Here is a 9,504-nt window from a genome sequence, read left to right on the forward strand (position 1 = left end):
TCCCTCTCTACCCTGGTCACAAACCCATGCTCCCTTTTTTGGTCCTTGACTTGACCACATCCAGTATTACCTGTTATTAGCAAAATTTTCTGTTGCTGGTGCTCTTAACTTTGCATGTCACTGTAACTTTTATTTATGTATTCTCAATTTATTAAAAAAAAAATAGCAGTTCACCCATTTCTTACACTACCTACCACATCTTGCAAACACTGGTCTTCTATATCTGAGCTTGGTTTTGTTTTCTTTCTTTTTTGTTTACTTACGGGTTTTAGATGCCACATATAAGAGAGATCATATGGTGTTTGCCTTTCCCTGACTTGTTTCACTTAGCTAATGACCTCAAGGTCCATCCATGTAGTTGCAAGTGGCAAGATTTCATTCCTTTTTATGGCTGAACAATGTTATTTTATTTGTATTTATAAATTTCTTTATCCTTTTATCCATTGATGGACACTTGTGTTTTTTCCCTATATTAGCCATTGTAAGTAATGCTGCAATAAACATGGGGGGGTCATATGTCTTTTCAAATTAGTGTTTTTATGTTTTTAGATAAATGCCCAGAAATGGAAATGAAGGATCTTATGATAGTTACATTTTTAATTTATTAAGGAACTTCTATACTGTTTTCCATAGTGCTTCACTAGTTTACATTTCTTCCTACCAGCGGAACACAAGGGTTCCTTTTTCTCACACTTCCTCACCAACGTGTTATTTCTTGTCTTTTTGATAATAGCCATTCTAACCAGTGTGAGGTGATAATTGTGATTTTGATTTCCAATTTCCCTGATTAATGATGCCAAGCATTTTATTATTTTTTTCTTACCTGTTGGCCATTTATACGTCATCTTTAGAAAAATGCCTGTTCATATCCTCTGCCTGTTGTTTAATTAGTTTCCCCCCCCCCCGCTATTGAATTGTATGAGTTGCCATTGAGTTCTTTATATATTTGGGATATTAGCCCCTTATCAGATATATGATTTTCAATTATTTTCTCCCATTCAGTAGGTTGCCTTTTCATTTTGTTGATGGCTTCCTTTGCTGTGGAGAAGCTTTTTTAGTTTGATATAGTCCCACTTGTTTATGTTTGTTTTTGTTGTTTTAGTTTTGGTATCAGATTTAAAAAATCATTGCCAAGTTCTGTCAGGGAGCTACTGCATATGTTTTCTTCTGGAATTTTATGATTTCAGGTCTTTTGCTCAAGTCTTTAATCATTTTGAGTTAATTTTTGTGTATGGTGTAAGAGAGTAGTCCAGTTTCATTCTTTTCTGTGTGGCTATCCAGTTTCTTCAATACCAGTTATTGAGGAGACTGTCCTTTCCCCATTTCATATTCTTGGCTCCCCTGTCATATATCGATTAAACATGTATCTGTGGGCTTATTTCTAGGCTCTCTGTTCCATTGGTTTGTGTGTCTGTTTTATGTCAATATCATACAGTTTTAATTACTATAGCTTTGTTAATAGACTTTAAAATCAGGGAGTGTCTTGCCTCCAGCTTTGTTCTTCTTTCTCAAAATTGCTTGGCTATTGAGTCTTTGGTGGTTCCCTGCAAGTTTTAGAATTGTTTTTTCTATTTCTATGAATCATAGGACTTTTGATAGGGATTGCATTGAATCTGTAGATTGCTTTGGGTAGTGTAGTATGGGTATTTTAACAATATTAATTCTTCCAATCTATGAACATAGAAAATCTTTCCATTTATTTGTGTCTTCTTCGCTTTCATTAACATCTTGTAGTTTTCAATATACAAGCCTTTCACTTCGGTTAAATTTATTTCTAGGTATTTTATTCATTTGAATGCTGTTGTAAATGGGATTGTTTTGTTAATTTCTCTTTCTGATAATTTGTTATTAGTGGGGGAAAATGCAGCAGGCTTTTATGTATTGATTTTCTATCCTGCAACTTTACCAACTTTGTCTATTAGTCCTAAGAGCTTTTTTGGTGGAGTCTTTAGGGTTTTTTATATATAATATTATGACATCTGCAAATAGTGACAGTTTTCTTCTTTCCAATTTTGAGTGCTTTGTATTTTTTTTTTCCCTGCCTAATTGCTGTGGCTAGGATAAAAGTGGTGAGAGTGGGCATCCTTATCTTGTCCCTGATCTTAGAGAAAAAGCTTTCCACTTTTCACTGTTGAATCTGATGTTAGCTGTGGCCTTGTCATCCATGTCTTTTATTATGATGAGGTATGTTCCCTCTATACTTACTTTTTTGAGAGTTTTTTTAATAAAGCTGAGTTTTGGCAAGTGCTTTTCCTGCATCTATTGAGATGATCCTATGATTGTCATCCTTCGTTTTGTTAATGAAGTGTGTATCACATTGACTTATCTGCTGGTGTTGAACCATCCTCACTTTCCTGCAATAAATCTCTCTTGATCATGATGTATGATCCTGTTAATGTATTGTTAAGTTTGGTTTGCTCATGTTTTGCTGAGGATTTTGCATCTCTATTCATCAAGGATATTGACCTATAAATTATTTTTGTGTTTTTAGCATCCTCATATGGTCTTGGTATCACAGTAATGCTGGACTCATAAAATGTGCTTGGAAAAGTTTTGCCTTCTACTTTGTGGAAGAGTTTGAGAAAAATTGGTACTAATTCTTTTTTGAATATTTGGTTGAATTCACCAGTGAAGATATCTGGTCCTGAACTTTTATTTGTTTGCAGGCTCTTTGATTACTGATTCAATCTCCTAGTACTCATTGTGTTCAGATTTTCTCCTAGTAATCAATCTGTTCAGATTTCCTATTTCATGATGAATTCAACTTTGGTAAGTTGTATTTTCTAGGAATTTATCCATTTTTTTCTAGTTTGTCCCATTTATTGAGATATAATTGTTCATAGTAGTCCCTTATGATCCTTTGTATTTCTTCATTATCAATTGTAATATCTCCTTTTAATTTTATGATTTTATTTATTTGGGTCTTCCTTTTTTTCTTGGTGAGCCTAGCTAAAATGTTGTCAGTTTTATCTTTCCAAACAACGTCTTTATTTCATTGATCTATATTGATAATATATTCTCCATTTCATTGATTTCTACTCTATTTGTTATTTCCTTCCTTCAGCTAAATTTAGGATTCAGTTATCCTTCTTTTTCTAATTCCTTGAGGTGTATATTTAGGTTGTGTATTTGAGATTTTCATTTATGGAGTTAGGCATTTATCATTATGAACTTCTCTCTCTTAATTGCTTTTGGCTGCATCCTATAAATTTTGAAATGTTACATTTCCATTTTCATTTGTCTCAAGGTATTTATTTTTCTTTGGACTTCTTTGACCCATTTGGTCAGCCATATGTTGTATAATCTCCATGTATCTGAATTTTTCAGTTTTCTTCATGAAATTTGTAATTTCATACCATTGTGGTTAGAAAAGATGCTTGATAATGGTTTCATTCCTCTTAAAGAAATGAAGATTTGTTTTGTGGCCTCACATGTAATCTATCTTGGAAAATATTCCATGTGTACTTGAAAAGAATGTGTATTCTGTAGCTTTTGGACAGAATATTCTGTATAATCTGTTAAGTCCAGCTGGTCTAAAATATTATTTAAGGCCAGCATTCCTTATTGACTTTCTGTGTGGATGATCTATCCATTAAGGTAAGTGATGTATTAATGTCCCCTACTATTACATTGCTGTCTATTTCTCCCTTCAGGTCTGTTAATATTTGCTTTATACATTTAGGTGCTTCTATCTTGGGAGCACAAATATTTCCAAATTTATAGCTTCTTGTTGGATTGACCCCTTTATTGTTATGCAGTGCCCTTCTTTATCTCTTACAAGGTTTCTGTCTGATAGAAGTACAGCTACTCCAGCTTTCTTTTTGTTTCCATTTGCATGAAACATCTTTTCCCAGCCCTTCACTTTCAATCCATGTGTGTTCACCCATCTAAAATGTATCTCTTGTTATGATGAGCACTGGATGTTATGTTTAAGTGATGAATAACTAAATTCTACTTCAGAAACCAGTATTATACTATATGTTAACTAACTAAAATTTATATAATTTGAAAAAAAAGTATCTCTTGTAGGTAGCATATAGACAGATCTTGTTTTTTTTACCCAGGCATTCTCTGTCTTTTGATTGGAGAATTTAATCCATTTACATTTAAAGTAATTATTGATAAGTATGTTTATTGCCATTTTGTTCATTATTTTCTGGTTGTTTTGGTACTTCTCTGTTCCTTTCTTCTCTTGCTTTGTGGTTTGATGACTTTCTTTAGTGGTAAGCTTTCTCTTAATATTATTTTCTCTTAATCATTTGTATATTTACTTTACATTTTTGCTTTGTGGTTACCGTGAGGCTTACACATAACAACTGATATCTACAATGAGAGTATATTTGAAAGCAACTGGAAAACTGTAAAAAGTTTCACAAATAGCTTGAGTTAGTATTAATACAAACTGTAGAAAATACTTAAGGGTAGACTGCACATAAGAAATTCTCAGTGGATTTTCCTTTCCAACTTGATCAAGAGGTTGTGGGAAATTGGATAAGTCACTCAGCTTTTCAAAACCTGTTTGCCAATTAAAACAAATTTTTCTTCTAACTTACAGAAAATATTGATGCTTCTGAAAAATGAAACCAAAATAAGCATTTGTTTTAGACCACAGTGCATACCTCTGCTTCTCTCTTCTTTCACCTGTTGGCTGACAGCGGCAGAAGCAAGCTGAGACCTGTTGGACTTTTTTGTTTGTTTTGTTTTTTTGTTTTTGTTTTTGTTTTTGTTTTTGTTTTTGTTTTGAAGCAGTGTCAGAGAAATGTTTCAGCACAATTGGCCCAAGCAATTTCAGTCCCTGGACCAGCAAGCAGGAGCCGTATTTAGATTTAAGTAAGAAGTTTCCCCACTGTTACCCTGTTTATCTTGTGCATTCTGCAGCCACTGCAGTTTGAAACCTATTGTGTTGACCTATGGGGATGAGAAGGTCAGATGAGTTGCTCTGATGTGTAGTTTTATATTGCTCGGTTATTAGTGAGCAAATTAGTATCATGTCCTAATAAAGTGGATGACTAGGCTCCTTGCATAAAAGCATACTATCTAGTTAAGAAATACTGAATAGATTAAAATGACCTACACAAAGCCTATATGGGACCAGTAGGGGGAAGTGGATGAGTTGGGAGAAGCCAGAAAGAGAGAGAGAGAGCATGTGAAAAAGAGTAGGTAGGAATAGAGTTGATTTGGGTTGCCAAAATGTGGGTGGTTAGAGTGTGTGGGCTAATAACAGACATGCTCACTGAGCTGTCCCCTCAGCTGAATAGAGATTTCTTTACCTATTGGCCTTCAACTCCTGCCTCAGATGTCATCAACAATTTCTCTAGCCTTTACTCAAAAAGCTCCCAGGATCAGTCTCTCCTTTTTTTTGAATTTTCATACTGTTTTCTGACTCATCAAAGACTACCCTGTATTATGACTTTTAGATGTGTGATTTTTTTTTTCCCCCTTCAAGTCTGGGGCTTCTGAAGGTGAAGTTAAGCTTTGTATCTCTACAGCACCCAGGACAATGCCTTGCACATAGCAGGTACAGAGGACTTCAAGAAACAAATGAACAAACCACAGCTAGGCCAGAGCCCATGCTCTGAAGACCTGAGGGTGTCCTAGGATTAAGATAATCAAGAATGCACTGCTATGGCCACAGCCTCTACTTTCCTTCAAATCCTCAACACTGTAACATAGGGTATATGTAAAAACTCATCACCCAACTTGACACCTTAATGATAAGTTCTTTCCCTTTTCTTCCCTAGGCCTTCCTTGTGACTCTCATCTTGCCATGGAGATCTCAAACGACTTCCTCCTGGGGCCCAATATTCAAGCCTCCCTTCCTTGAGTGGTAGTTGTAGGATTCAATGAAAAATAGGACCTAGGGGCACCTGGGTGGCTCAGTCATTAAGTGTCTGCCTTCAGCTCAAGTCATGATCCCAGGGTCCGGGGCTTGAGGCCCATATTGGGCTCCCTGCTCAGCAGGAAGCCTGCTTCTCCCCCTCCCACTCCCTCTGTTTGTGTTCCCTTTCTCGCTGTGTCTCTCTCTGTCAAATAAATAAATAAAATCTTAAAAAGAAAAATAAAAAGAAAGGACCTAACCAAATACTTGACAGCCCTCAATACATTTTTCTCTCTTCCTCTAAGCAAAAGTGGTAAAAAAAAAAAAAAATTCTTAGAAACAGCTGAGAGCCCCATTCATAGGAAGATGACTGGTGTCCTCTCAGATGAGGAAGTTCTGTCTGGCAGCAGCAGTCCTCCTGGTGCTCTGCAGAGCTATCACAAGGGCTTCTGAATCACTTTTCAGGTGCTACAATGATTCTTTCTCATGAAAGACGAGCTCCAGGACGAAACAAGGTGTGGTCAGGTCATCCTTAAGATGTCAGAGTCCCAGGAATGCTTAGGGCTCTTCACTGGAGGAGGTAACCTGTGAGCAGCCCCTGGGGCACAGCGGGGTGTGGTCACATTGACTCAGACTTCTGAGGTGACAGGTTTCAGGATCCTGCCCTTACCTGGATCTCTAGGCAGCTCCTAGTGAAGCAAGTTGTTGCAATTTAGCTTGGAGGGTTTACAAAATCCTGCTGTAATGGGGCAAGGCACTCTCAGTCTCCAATGAACAAACATTAGCAGGGAGAATGAGTGTATTCTGGCCACATAACCTAATTGGTCTTCAAATCAGAGGATCCTTCCAAATGTTTGTCCCTGAGACAAATAATTCTGTTCCCCTCAACCCTGTAGGAGCTGTGTTATTACATTGCTCATTTAATGGATGATGAAATAGGCTTAGTTGCCAAGTGCCTTGACCAAGGTCACCAGTTCATGAAGTGGCAGATGAAACGGTTGTCTCCCCAGGCTCCAACCCCTTTTTGCTCCTGGAAAGGTTTTGGATATGATGATTTTTGTTTTTAATAACTAAATTAATTTAATGTGTGATTTAGTCCATTTGGTTATGTAAGGTGCCTTCCTAGCAGCTACAATGTAATTCACAAGAGGAGAGGTATACTAAATGATGTGGGAGAGCATCATCAGATTTGTACATATAGTCATTCCACAAACCTTAGATGATTAAGGCCCAATGCTAGGGACTAGGAATAGAGATATGACAAAGACGTGATCCCAGCTCTCAAGAAGCTTACCATTTAGGGGGTGCCTAGGTGGCTCAGTCATTATTTGTCTGCCTTTACTCAGGTCATGATCCCAGGGTCCTGGAATCGAGTCCTATACCAGGCTCCCTGCTCAGCAGGGAGTCTGCTTCTCCTTCTACCTCTGCTGCTACCCCTGCTTGTGCCCTCTACCTCTCTTTCTCTCTTTCTCTCTCTCCCCCTCCTCTCTTTCTCTCAAATAAATAAATCTTTAAAAACAAACAAGCAAACAAACTGGAGGGAACCTTTGATATTTCACCAGAAATAGGAATGAAGCTGGTGCAGCCACTGTGGAAAACAGTACAGAATATCCTCAAAAAAGTTAAAAAATAGTACTGCCCTATGATCCAGTAATTCCACTATTGGGTACTTACCCAAAGAATGCAAGAACACTAATTCAGAGGAATACATCCACCCCTATGCTTATAGCAGCATTATTTATGATAACCAAACATGGAAGCACCCCAAGTGTCCATTGATAGATAAATAGATAAAGAAGATGTGATATATATCGATAGATAGATATAGATATATATTTCAGCCATTAAAAAAAAGAAATCTTGCCATTTGTGACAACATGGATAATGCTAAGTAAAATAAGTCAGCCAGAGAAAGACAAATGCCATATGATTTCACTCAAATGTAGAACTTAAGAAACAGGGCACCTGAGTGGCTCAGCGTGTTAAGCCTCTCTGCCTTTGGCTCAGGTCATGCTCTCAGGGTCCTGGGATCCGTCCCGCATCAAGCTCTCTGCTCGGCAGGGAGCCTGCTTCCCTCTTTCTCCCTGCCTGCCTCTCTGCCTACTTGTGATCTCTCTCTCTGTGTCAAATAAATAAGTAAAATCTTTAAAAAAAAAAAGAAAAAAAGAACTTAAGAAACAAATGAGCAAAGGAAAAAAGAGTGAAACCAAGAAAGACTCTTAACTATAAAGAAGAAACATGGTTGCCAAGAAGGGAAGTGAGTGGGGGTGGGAGGAATGGGTGAAATAGGGGTTGGGGATTGAGAAGTGCACTTGTCGTGATGAGCAGTAATGTATAGAATTGTAATGTATAGAATCACTATAATGTACACCAGAAACTAATATAACACTGTATGTTATCTATAATGGAATTAAAATTAAAAATTTAATTTAAAAAAATTTTTAGCAGAAAAATACAAGTCAGCACAGCAGTTTGGTGCAGAATCACCCTGGGTAGAAGGAAAAGGACTGGATGACTTTCGGTGTCCTCTCCCAGTTCCTGGCCTAGGTCTTTCTCCCCACTGGCTTCTGAGAGGTGCTTAGGCTGCAAAGAGAACTACACCAATTGGTCATGTGTGACACTGTGAGAGTCTTGAGTTTCAGGGGCCCCAGTCCCTTCTTTACTCATTACTAGTATTTGACCAGGATTGTTGAAATTAATTTATGGTAACCAAGGAGAATGGTGGACATGTGTATCTCATTATCAGTTATTATTAAGCTAGAAGATTTGTAATTATTTTCTCATTTATTCTCAAAATGACCCATAGATAATTATGATTACCCAGATTTGGGGCATGGAAAAAAATGAGATTGTGCTTGATTGACATTTTTCTCAAGATCACACAACTAGTAAGTAGACAGACCATTAAATCTGCCTGACTCCAGAGCCCCCAGTGTTTCCTCTAGTCTACGTAGCCTCCTAGCCTCCTACCTATCCCTGAGGATCATTATATGAACATGATTGGAGAGAAATAAAATATATTCATCACTTAGTGTTTAGCTCACAGTTCCCCACTTCCCTGACCACTCCTAGTCTTAGTTACATGTCCCCTCCTGTTCCTTTTGGCACTGAGTATGTGCTTTTTCCCCCATACTTACCATGAGAGAAGCTTACCATTTAGGGGTACCTGGGTGGCTCAATCATTGTTTGTCTGCCTTCACTCAGGTCATGATCCCTACCACTGTGCCTTTCCCCAATATGTGTTTAAGAAATATTTTTGAATAAATAAATCATAGAAATGTATGAGTAAATTAAGTGATTTCCTCTTATTCCCATATTTTGCAGTATTATGGGGCAGTAGGCACTTGGCCCAAAGAAATCCATGGCTAGTGCTAAATGCTGGATTTTTAAAGTCAGACTGATTAAAATGTATTTAGAAAAAATAAATTGACCATTTTTAGTGCACAATTTGATGAGTTTTGGAAAGTGGCTTTAGTTGTGCAATCACTATAATTACTGTTTTATAGAACATTTCTATTAGCCAATAAATTTCTTTGTGCTCCTTTGTAGTCAGCCACCTCCCCCCATGCCCTGGCCCCCTGGCAACTACTGATCTACTTTCTATCATTACAACTTTATTGTTTTTAGAATTTCATATAAGTGGAATCATTTCAACTTAGCATAATGTTTTTGGGATTTAACAGTGT

The sequence above is a fragment of the Mustela nigripes genome, chromosome 1, assembly GCF_022355385.1.
Source record: "Mustela nigripes isolate SB6536 chromosome 1, MUSNIG.SB6536, whole genome shotgun sequence".
NCBI classification, from domain to species: domain Eukaryota; kingdom Metazoa; phylum Chordata; class Mammalia; order Carnivora; family Mustelidae; genus Mustela; species Mustela nigripes.